General features: G+C 36.1%; 1 non-coding gene across 1 annotated transcript; it reads left to right on the top strand.

Annotated features, from left to right (window-relative positions):
* The first annotated feature begins 11777 nt into the window (after window positions 1-11777).
* On the top strand, window positions 11778-11885 carry LOC148578255 (small nucleolar RNA R71). The gene has a single exon (XR_015902840.1). It is a non-coding gene; the product is annotated as a small nucleolar RNA R71 (small nucleolar RNA).
* The last annotated feature ends 208 nt before the right edge of the window (window positions 11886-12093 follow it).

The following is a 12093-nucleotide window of genomic DNA, read 5'->3' as shown; positions in this document are numbered from 1 at the left end:
TATTATATTATTTTATAATAATACGCAGAATCCTTCTCGGTTTTTTTAGGCAATGAAAAGAAAACAAAACGAATCCTCCTCAATTAGGATATTGCGACTTCAAGCAATTTAATATATATTAATGTATGTTTTCGTGTCCAACCCGGATAATACATAAAATTATATAAATTTTTTATTCAAAAAACTAAACAATATATATATATATATATAATAATTATTATAAATATTTTATAAAATTATAACTAAAGTCAAAATTTAATAATTTTAATATTAAATAATTAATATTTATTTTATTCAATTTGAATTAATTGAGTAGTCATTTTATTTGTCCACTTAATTTAGTATTAAAAATTCAAATTTTATCTTGTGTATAATAATTTATTGGCTAGTGGCATATTTTTAATAAATAGATTATCAACACGTGATGGATTAGTCCTCAACTTGACGAGTTAAAAAATATCATAGAAAAATTTATTTTTATGGTAGAATAATTTTTCATTGGTAGCAATCTTTATGGAAATTTATCTTTGTTAAAATTTATCTCGGACAGTTTTATTTATTGATATCATATTTATTCTTAAAGTTAACACAATATGATTAACATTGTTACCTATTAATACTTCATATTTTATGACATATATAATTTTTAAGTTTCTAAACTTATCGACTTATACCATTACAAAAAGGTTAAATTACACAGTTAGTCTCTATACTTTTAGTGAAATTACAAATTAGTCCCTACACTTTAAAAGTTTGTAATTAGGTCCTTAAAGAGAATTAAAATTTGTAATTTAGTCCCCGCCGTTCAAAAAGTGTTTGATTCAATAGAATATTCTCAGCATATTCTCTATTTTAAATATGTGATCTACACATGCTTGATAATAGGGACCAATTTGCAATGTTAGTGAAAATATAGAGACCAACCGTGTAATTTAACCATTTGAAAATAACCAAAAACTCTCTAGGCTATCTAAACCCACCCCGCCCCTCCCCATCTCTCACTCTCTCATTTTCTCACTTTACAAAATGACACCCCAACTCCAACGCTCTCTATCTCTCGCCTCGGCTCACCATCGTCATGCCTCTCGCCTCCGTTAACGCACCAGATCCACTGATAAATTGAGTTTCTATTTTTATGTTGATTTGTTGCTATTTTTTCTTAGACATTGAATTGTTCCCTTTGAGTATCTTTGGGATTGGAATTGTTCTCTTCCATTTATCGGTGTTCAGTATTAGAATTAGAAGAGAAGAAAAAGTCGCCGGATGTGAGAGGCAAGATGGAGGAAGGAGGCGAGACCCGACTCATAAGCACAAATGCGATGAATCTGGCGCGGCGACAGTGAACCGAGGTGAAAGACAGAGAGCGCTGGGGTTGGGGTGTAATTTTGGAAAGTGAGAAAGTGAGAGTGAGAGAGCTGGGGAGGGGCGGCGTGGGTTCAGATAGCTTAGGGAGTTTTTGGTCAATTTCAAATGATTAAATTACACGGTTGGTCTCCATACTTTCACTAAAATTGTAAATTGGTCCCTATTGTCAAACATGTGCAGCTCACATGTTTAAAATAGAAAATATTCTGTTAAATCAAACACTTTTTGAACGGTGGAGACTAAATTGCAAATTTTAATTCTCTTTAGGGAACCAATTATAAACTTTTAAAGTGTAGGGAATAATTTATAATTTTACTGAAAATCTAGGGACCAACTGTGTAATTTAACCTTACAAAAACTATTACATTTATTAATATTTCTTAGTAACATTACTTGAACATCATTATTGAGTATTAATTAGTGTGAAAAAAAACAAAATTTAATATATAATTATTCTATTGGAAAATAAATTATTTTCTAAATTGGTAAATATATTTTTTTTTTCAATTTTTTACACCGTTTTTTGGCAATATTTGCAATTAAAAAATAGCAAATGACTACACTATCTTATAATATGATGTACAATTTATTTTTTTATTTTAAAATTAATTGTGGTTAGTGAGATAAAATTTAAATATTTTTTTATTTTCTTATTAAAATTTAAATTTAACTTCAGAATTAATTAACAACTCATTTTTTTAGTTTTAGTAATAAAAATAATATTCAGTATTTAATGATTTTAATAATTTAAGTTTCAATTATAAAAAATTGGGTTAGAAATTCATTATAACTTAATAATTGAAAATATATATGTTACAATACGAAAATAGTATCTAATGTATAATTATTTATTTTTTTAATAGAGTTAATGTATAATTTATTGAGGGTTGATTTATCATCCAAATTTTTTTATAAATTTTGTATTATGTAAAAATAGTGATCTCATTTTTTATTATTATTTAAAAAATTATTCATAATTTTTATTATGTAATTAACTTAATTAATAATATTTATTATTATTTTTCTACTAAAAAATATTAGTTTATACTATTTATATATTTTTTAATACTAATAAGTAAGTAGATATTTGTACTATTATACTTATTGTCCTAGACGATAACTTAAGTTGTTTATTTTGTATCTTAAATTCATTAAATATTAAGAGAAGAAAAATTATGCAATAAATTATATATTATAAAGATTTGTTGATTTATACATAAGTTAACTATATAGTTGTTCAGTTAGTCGGTTGGTTCCTGAACAGGTCGAGGATACTGCGTGTACGGACAGGGGACCTGGATGTGGGTTGCTCATGCGTGATTGGACCTCCTGGGTAAACATTGGAGGGAGAGGAAAGGAGCTTCACGATCTTCTGGGCTGATGGAGTGGTGAGAGGGGGAGCCACCTGCAAAAGGGACTCCAATGCTCAAGTCAGAATCCGTACAAGATAGCAGAAAAGGTAAGGATTAGGTGTCGTACCTCGGAGGAGGGGTAGGACCCTCCCCTTATATAGTCTGCACCTAGGACAGGTCCCACTGGAGAAGACTCACCTTCCAAGAAACTTCCTTCCTCAGCTGTCAGTTGCCTCATAGGGTGGAAGGTGGCATGTTGATTGGCCTCCTGGTTCGAGTTTCGAGTACCCGTCAGGTCGGTCGGTCGGTCGGACCTGGGCATTGGGCTAGCTGGGCCGGGGCGAAACAATAGTCATTACAAAAAATAAAAAATTATTTATCATATATAATAATCCTTGATATATGTAGTATTATGTATATATTATGATTATTTATTTTAATTATATGAGTGATTATTGTTATTTTCATTTTTTTATTACATTATTAAATAATATTTAAAATTAAAAGAGAAAAAAGATAACGAAAAAATTTTCTTAATTTGAATTAAAAAAATTTCTTCTAAATATATTCAATTTTTATATATACTAAATATTATAATATTTAATAATACAATATTTGTTACAATAATGACTCAATATTAATTCAAGATATACTTGATCTAGTAAGACCTCAAAGCAAGCAAGATCAACATAGGTTCATTATTGTTAGGGTCTCAAATCCGACTTAGGTTCATTACCTTAAGGTCCAATATAGATGAAGTCCATGTGCCCCCCTCAAATTGGCTCAGATTGAATATTTGTTACTAGTTGATGAGCGAAAATTGAAGCTCATGGATACCGACAAGTGCACCGGATCATTCAAGTAATACCACGGTGAGTGGATATCGTTCTCACGAGAATTAACAAATTGAGGCAAGCAACGTCTAATTAAATTTCTAATTAGATCGATCAAACTTTGAATTTTGGATTGTGGATCTTGCAGAAAAAGTAGAAACAAAAAGAAAGACTTGGAGAATGCTTGGAATCTTGGAAGTAGAGTGCTTCGGAGGTAGTGACGTTGATTGAAAGAAAATAAAAATGGAGAGAGTCAAGAACTTCGAAGATGTTTAAGCCCTTAGAAAAATCAAGCCTTGTTTACCTATTTTGAAGTATGCAAAGATCTTTTACGACAAATTTTAAGAAACTGATTTTCAATTCCTTGGCTCCTTAGTTTCTCTTTAATTAACAAATTATCAATTCCTTGGTCAACCGATTAATTAAAGAGGTTAAATATAAAAACTGATTTAGTTTCAACTAAGATTTAAAAGTAGTCCTTAGGTCAAATTATATGTCACTTATTCAAGCTAGTCCTGTCTAGTTAAATCTTAGAACAAAACATAATTTTTCAAAAGTTGTTCTAATTCGAATTATATATTGTCACTTATTCAAACTATTATGTATGTGCTATACACTAATTGAACCATTATTCCCATCTGAATTCAAAAAGTCATGTGAAAGAGTTTTCAAATTATAATTCAGATATTAGTTTTTCCAAAGCAATAAAAGAATTCAAAACGGGATTATCATACCTTCCGATACTACTAATCCTTTAAGGGACGAAGAAAGAAAAGATAAGATAGCTAACTACTTTTTTTTCAAATTCAAATCAAAATAATTCAAATTTAATCTAGAACAAATTCTAACAACCAAATCTTTTATGTTTCTAAAAAGAATTAATAACTAATCTTATAGAATTTTGAGTCTTTTGGATGTGATTAAAGCTTCTAATGATGTGTATAATTGAGATTGGGCCTTAATTGTTGCATCTTGGAACCTTAGGGTTGTTGTGCACTGCGCTGGGCTTGTAATCTTCAAGTTTGGGCATGTGGCCTAATTTCACCTCTAGGGAGACTTGCACATGTGGCTTGGAGTGGAGCACGCCAGGCTTGTGAGGGAAGAAAGCATGGCAGCAGCCAGGCTTGTGGTAATGCACACCAGGCGTGCCTGTGATGATGGATGAGACGTCGGGCTTATAGGGAGGCAAGCTGGGCATATGGTTGGAGGAAGCATGGCCATCAGGCTTGTATGCTCTTGGGAGGCTTGGGTGTCCAGTTTGATTCTCTAGGTACGGTTTTGTTCCTTAGAATACGGTTTTGCTATTTTTAAGTTGTGCTTATTTTTTCTTGTCAAAAAGCTTTAATTCTTACTCATTTTGAGCCAAAAACTCCTAAAAACACAAAAGCACTATCTCAACTCTAAATATTTTATTATTTATGAAATTTCGTTAGAAAACATAAGATGTTTGAATAAAACCTAAGAAAATGAATGAAAAAAAAAATCCTAAAATTGCTTAAGATGATGTGTCATTTACAAGTTAGCTGGGGAGCATGGGGGACCCCTTTTCCATCCCGCACTCCTGTAACACCCTACCACACAAAGCTTTACGCTTAAGTTGTAAAATAAAGGTGGAGTGGTATTACGACCTCTAAAATAATATATATATATATATATATATATATATATATATATATATATATATATATATATATATATATATATATATATTGGTACACGAAATTGTGATCTCAACTGCGCCAACAACTTGGTACGCACGATCATAATCTCAATTCTTTTTCACAACTCCGCACAACTAACTAGCAAGTGCACTGGGTCGTCCAAGTAATAAACCTTACGTGAGTAAGGGTCGATCCCACAAAGATTGTTGGCTTGAAGCAAGCTATGGTCATCTTGTAAATCTCAGTCAAGCAGATTCAATTGGTTATGAAGTTTTGATAATTAAAATATAATTAGAACATAAAATAAGATAGAGATACTTATGTAATTCATTGGTGAGAATTTCAGATAAGCGTATAGAGATGCTTATTGCTTCTGAATCACTGCTTTCCTACTGTCTTCATTCAATCATTCCTACTCCTTTCCATGGCAAGCTGTATGTTAGGGGATCACCGTTGTCAATGGCTACCGTCCGTCCTCTCAGTGAAAATGGTCCAAATGCGCTGTTACTGCACGGCTAATCATCTGTCAGTTCTCACTCATGTTGGAATAGGATCCATTGATCCTTTTGCGTCTGTCACTATGCCCAACACTCGCGAGTTTGAAGCTCGTCACAGTCATCCCATCACAGATCCTACTCGGAATACCACAGACAAGGTTTAGTCTTTCCGGATCTCAGGAATGGCCACCAATAATTCTAGCTTATACCACGAAGACTCTGATCGTGAACCAGGAGGCTAAGAGATATGCATTCAAGCTCGTTTTCATGTAGAACGGAAGTGGTTGTCAGGCACGCATTCATAGGTGAGAATGGTGATGAGTGTCATATAATCATCACATTCATCATGTTCTTGGGTGTGAATAAATATCTTAGAATAAGAATAAGCTTGAATTGAATAGAAAAACAATAGTACTTTGCATTAATTCGTGAGGAACAGCAGAGCTCCACACCTTAATCTATAGGGTGTAGAAACTCCACCGTTGAAAATACATAAGTGATGAAGGTCCAGGCATGGCCGAATGGCCAGCCCCACAAACGTGAACATACAAGTTCCAAAGATGGTCAAAAAGACAAAAGACATAAAATAAATCACTAAAAGTAGTTTTTATACTAAACTAGTAGCTAGGGTTATAGAAAATAAGTAAATGATGCAGAAATCCACTTCCGGGCCCATTTGGTGTGTACTTGGGCTGAGCATTGAGCTTTACACATGTAGAGACTTCTCTTGGAGTTAAACGCCAGGTTGCAGCCTGTTTGTGGCGTTTAACTCTAGTTTGTAACCTGTTTTTGGCATTTAACTTCAGAATAGGGCAGGAAGTTGGCGTTTGAACGCCAGTTTGCGTCGTCAAAACTCGGGCAAAGTATGGACTATTATATATTGCTGGAAAGCCCAGGATGTCTACTTTCTAACGCAATTGAGAGCGCACCAATTGGGTTTCTTTTGCTCTAGAAAATCCACTTCGAGTGCAGGGAGTTAGAATCCAATAGCATCTGCAGTCCTTTTTCAGCCTCTGAATCAGATTTTTACTCAGGTCCCTCAATTTCAGCCAGAAAATACCTGAAATCACAGAAAAACACACAAACTCGTAGTAAAGTCTAGAAATGTGATTTTTATTTAAAAACTAATAAAAATATACTAAAAAGTAGCTAAATCATACTAAAAACTACCTAAGAACAATGCCAAAAAGCGTATAAATTATCCGCTCATCACAACACCAAACTTAAATTGTTGCTTGTCCCCAAGCAACTGAAAATCAAATAGGATAAAAAGAAGAGAATATACTATAAATTTCAAAATATCAATGAGACTTAGCTCCAATTAGATGAGCGGGACTAGTAGCTTTTTGCCTCTGAACAGTTTTGGCATCTCACTTTATCCTTTGAAGTTCAGAATGATTGGCATCTATAGGAACTCAGAATTTAGATAGTGTTATTGATTCCCCTAGTTCAGTATGTTGATTCTTGAACACAGCTACTTTATGAGTCTTGGCCGTGGCCCTAAGCACTTTATTTTTCGGTATTACCACCGGATACATAAATGCCACAGACACATAACTGGGTGAACCTTTCAGATTGTGACTCAGCTTTGCTAGAGTCCCCAATTAGAGGTGTCCAGGGTTCTTAAGCACACTCTTTTTGCTTTGGATCACGACTTTAACCGCTCAGTCTCAAGCTCTTCACTTAACACCTTCACGCCACAAGCACATGGTTAGGGACAGCTTGGTTTAACCGCTTATGCTAGGATTTTATTCCTTTGGGCCCTCCTATCCATTAATGCTCAAAGCCTTGGATCCTTTTTACCCTTGCCTTTTAGTTTAAAGGGTTACTGGCTTTTTGCTCTTGCCCTTTGGTTTAAAGAGCTCTTGGCTTTTTCTGCTTGTTTTTTCTTTTTCTTTTTCTCTTTTTTTCTTTTATTTTCGCCATTTTTTATTCGCAAGCTTTGTTTTTCACTGCTTTTCTTGCTTCAAGAATCAATTTTATGATTTTTCAGATTATCAATAATATTTTTCCTTTTTCATTATTCTTTCAAGAGCCAACAATTTTAACATTCATAAATAACAAATTCAAAAATATGCATTGTTCAGTCATTCATTCAGAAAATAAAAAGTATTGTCACCACATCAAAATAATTAAACTAATCTCAAGGATGAATTCGAAATTCATGTACTTCTTGTTCTTTTGCATTTAGAACATTTTTTATTTAAGAAAGGTGATGGATTCATAGGACATTTATAGCTTTAAGGCATAGACACTAGACACTAATGATCATGTAATAAAGACACAAACATAAATAAACATAAAGCATAGAGAACAAAAACAGAGAAAAAATAAATAGACAAGGAGATTAAGGAACGGGTCCACCTTAGTGATGGTGGCTAGTTTTTCCTCTTGAAGATCTTATGGAGTGCCTTAGCTCGTCAATGACTCTTCCTTGCCTTTGTTGCTCCTCCCTCATAGCTATTTGATCTTCTCTAATTTCATGGAGGAGGATGGAATGCTCTTGGTGTTCCACCCTCAATTGTCCCATGCTGGAACTTAATTCTCCTAGGGAGGTATTAATTTGCTCCCAATAGTTTTGTGGAGGAAAGTGCATCCCTTGAGGCATCTCAGGAATTTCATGATGAGGAATTTCCTCATGCTTTTGTTGAGGCCCATGAGTGGGCTCTTTTGTTTGCTCCATCCTCTTTTTAGTGATGGGCTTGTCATCTTCAATGAGGATGTCTCCCTCTATGACAATCCCAGCCAAATTGCAGAGGTGACAAATGAGGTGAAGAAAGGCTAACCTTGCCAAAATGGAGGACTTGTCAGCCACCTTGTAGAGTTCTTGAGGTATAATCTCATGAACTTCCACTTCCTCCCCAATCATGATACTATGGATCATGATGGCCCGATCCACAGTTACTTCAGATCCGTTGCTAGTAGGAATGATAGAGCGTTGGATGAACTCCAACCATCCTCTAGCCACAGGCTTAAGGTCATGCCTTCTCAATTGAACCGGCTTGCCTCTTAAGTCAATTTTCCATTGAGCTCCTTCCACACATATGTCCATGAGGACTTGGTCCAACCTTTGATCAAAATTGACCCTTCTAGTGTAGGGGCGTGCATTTTCTTGCATCATTGGCAAGTTGAACGCCAACCTTACATTTTTCGGACTGAAATCTAAGTATTTTCCCCGAACCATTATAAGCCAATTCTTTGGGTTTGGGTTCATACTTTGATCATGGTTCCTAGTGATCCATGCGTTTGCATAGAACTCTTGAACCATTAAGATTCCGACTTGTTGAATAGGATTGGGGAGAACTTCCCATCTTCTTCTTCTAATCTCTTGTTAGATCTCTGGATATTCGCCCTTTTGAGCTTAAAAGGGACCTCAGGGATCACCTTTTTCTTGGCCACAACTTCATAGAAGTGGTCTTGATGGACCTTTGAGATGAATCTTTCCATCTCCCATGACTCAGAGGTGGAAGCAATTGCCTTTCCTTTCCTCTTTCTTAAGGTTTCTCTGGCCTTAGGTGCCATTAATGGTTATGGAAAAACAAAAAGCAATGCTTTCACCACACCAAACTTAAAATGTTTGCTCGTCCTCGAGCAAAAGAAGAAAGAAAGTAGTAGAAGAAGAAGAAAATGGAGGAGATGGAGGGAGATATGTGGTTTGGCCAAGGGGTAGAAGTAGTGGTTGTAATGTGTGAAAATGAAGGAGTGGTGAGCGGTTTATATAGGGTTGGGGGGAGGGTTAGGTTTCGTGTATTAGGGTTGGGTTTGGGAGGGAAAGGATTTTGAATTTGGAGGTAGGTGGGGTTTTTGGGGAAGAGTGGATGGATGTGATTGGTGAAGAGGTGATGGGTAAGGGTGATGGAGGTGATTGGTGAAGGGTATTTGGGAAAGAGTGTTATGAAAAGGTGGGAGAGAGAGAGAGAGAGAGGTAGGATAGGTGGGGATTCTGTGGGGTCCATAGATCTTGAGGGGTCAAGGACTTAGCATCCCTGCTCCATTTAGGCGTGTAAATGCCCTTAGAGTGCAATCCTGGCGTTTAACGCCAGACTGCTGCTTGTTTCTGGCATTTAACGCCAGACTGTAGCCTGTTTCTGGCGTTTAACGCCAGACTATAGCCTGTTTCTGGTGTTTAACGCCAGTTTGATGCTTTTTTCTGGCATTAAATGCCAGTCTGATGCTTCTTACTCGCGTTTAAACGCCAGTAAGCTTATCCTCCAGGGTGTGCTATTTTTAATGCTGTTTTTCATTCTGTTTTTGATTTTTTAGTTATTTTTGTGACTTCACATGATCATCAACCTACAGAAAATATAAAATAACAATGGAAAATAAATAGATATAATTAAATAACATTGAGTTGCCTCCCAATAAGCGCTTCTTTAATGTCAATAGCTTGACAGTGAGCTCTCATGGAGCCTCACATATAATCAGAGCAGGATTGGGGCCTCTCAACACCAAACCTAGGGTTTGGTTGTGGCCTTCCAACACCAAACTTAGAGTTTGAATGTGGGGGTTTTGTTTGACTTTGTATTAAGAGAAGCTTTTCATGCTTCCTCTCTATGGTTACAGAAGGAGAACCTTGAGTCTTGAATACAAGGTAGTCCTCATTCAACTGAAGGACCAACTCTCCTCTGTCAACATCAATCATAGCTTTTGCTGTGGCTAGGAAGGGTCTGCCAAGGATGATGGATTCATCCTCATCCTTCCCAATGTCTAGGATTATGAAATCAGCAAGGATGTAAAGGCCTTCAACCTTTACTAGCACGTCCTCTACTATTCCATAAGCCTGTTTCATTGATTTGTCTACCATCTCTAGTGAGATTCTTGCAGCTTGTACCTCAAAGATTCCCAGTTTCTCCATTACAGAGAGTGGCATGAGATTTATCCCTGACCCCAAGTCACACAGAGCCTTCTCAAAGGTCATGGTGCCTGTGGTACAAGGTATGAAGAATTTTCCGGGATCCGGTTTCTTCTGAGGTAATTTCTGCCTCATTAATGCATTCAGTTCATTGGTGAACAAGGGGGTTCATCCTCCCAAGTCTCAGTACCAAATAACTTGGCATTCAACTTCATGATTGCTCCTAGATATTTAGCAACTTGCTCTTCAGTGATGTCTTCATTCTCTTCAGAGGAAGAATATTCATCAGAGCTCATGAATGGCAGAAGGAAGTTCAATGGAATCTCTGTGGTCTCTGTATGAGCCTCAGATTCCTTTGGTTCCTCAAAGAAAAACTCCTTTCTGTCCAGAGGACGTCCCATGAGGCTTTTCTCACTGGGACTCACGTCCTCCTCACTCTCTCCAGGTTCGGCCATGTTGGTCATGGTTATGGCCTTGCACTCTCTCTTGGAATTTACTTCTGTATTGCTTGGGAGGGTACTGGGATGAGTTTAAGTAATCTTCTTACTCAGCTGACCCACCTGTGCCTCTAAATTTCTAATGGAGGACCTTGTTTTATTCATGAAACTTAGGGTGGTCTTGGATAAATCAGAGACTATGGTTGCCAGGCCAGAATGGCTTTGTTCAGAATTCTCTGTCTGTTGCTGAGAAGATGATGGAAAAGGCTTGCTATTGCTAAACCTATTTCTTCCACCATTATTATTGAAGCCTTGTTGGGGCTTCTGTTGGTCCTTCCATGAGAAATTTGGATGATTTCTCCATGAAGGATTATAGGTGTTTCCATAGGTTTCTCCCATGTAATTCACCTCTGCCATTGCATGGTTCTCAGGATCATAAGCTTTTTCTTCAGAAGATGCTTCTTTAGTACTGTTGGATGCAGTTTGCAATCCATTTAGACTCTGAGAAATCATATTGACTTGCTGAGTCAATATTTTATTCTGAGCCAATATGGCATTCAGAGTGTCAATTTCAAGAACTCCCTTCTTCTGAGGCGTCCCATTATTCACAGGATTCCTCTCAGAGGTGTACATGAACTGGTTATTTGTAACCATTTCAATGAGTTCTTGAACTTCTGCAGAGGTTTTCAGATGGAGAAATCCTCCTGCAGAATGGTCCAATGACATTTTTGACAACTCAGACAGACCATCATAGAATATACATATGATGCTCCATTCTGGAAGCATGTCAGTAGGACACCTTTTGATCAATTGCTTATATCTTTCCCAAGCTTCATAGAGGGACTCACCTTCCTTCTGTCTGAAGGTTTAGATTTTCACTCTAAGCTTTCTCATCTTTTGAGGTGGAAAGAATTTGGCCAGAAAAGCACTGACCAGCTTTTCCCAAGAGTTTAGGCTTTCCTTAGGTTGTGAATCTAACCATGTTCTAGCTCTATCTCTTACAGCAAAAGGGAAAAGCATAAGGCTGTAGACCTCGGGATCAACTCCATTGGTCTTAACAGTGTCACAGATTTGCAAGAATTCAGCTAAGAACTGA

This window comes from Arachis ipaensis, chromosome B1, assembly GCF_059453495.1.
Source record: "Arachis ipaensis isolate K30076 ecotype BB chromosome B1, ASM5945349v1, whole genome shotgun sequence".
Classification (NCBI taxonomy): Eukaryota; Viridiplantae; Streptophyta; class Magnoliopsida; order Fabales; family Fabaceae; genus Arachis; species Arachis ipaensis.
Note: the sequence above shows the minus strand (reverse complement) of the source record. Positions and strands in the feature narration are given on the sequence as shown.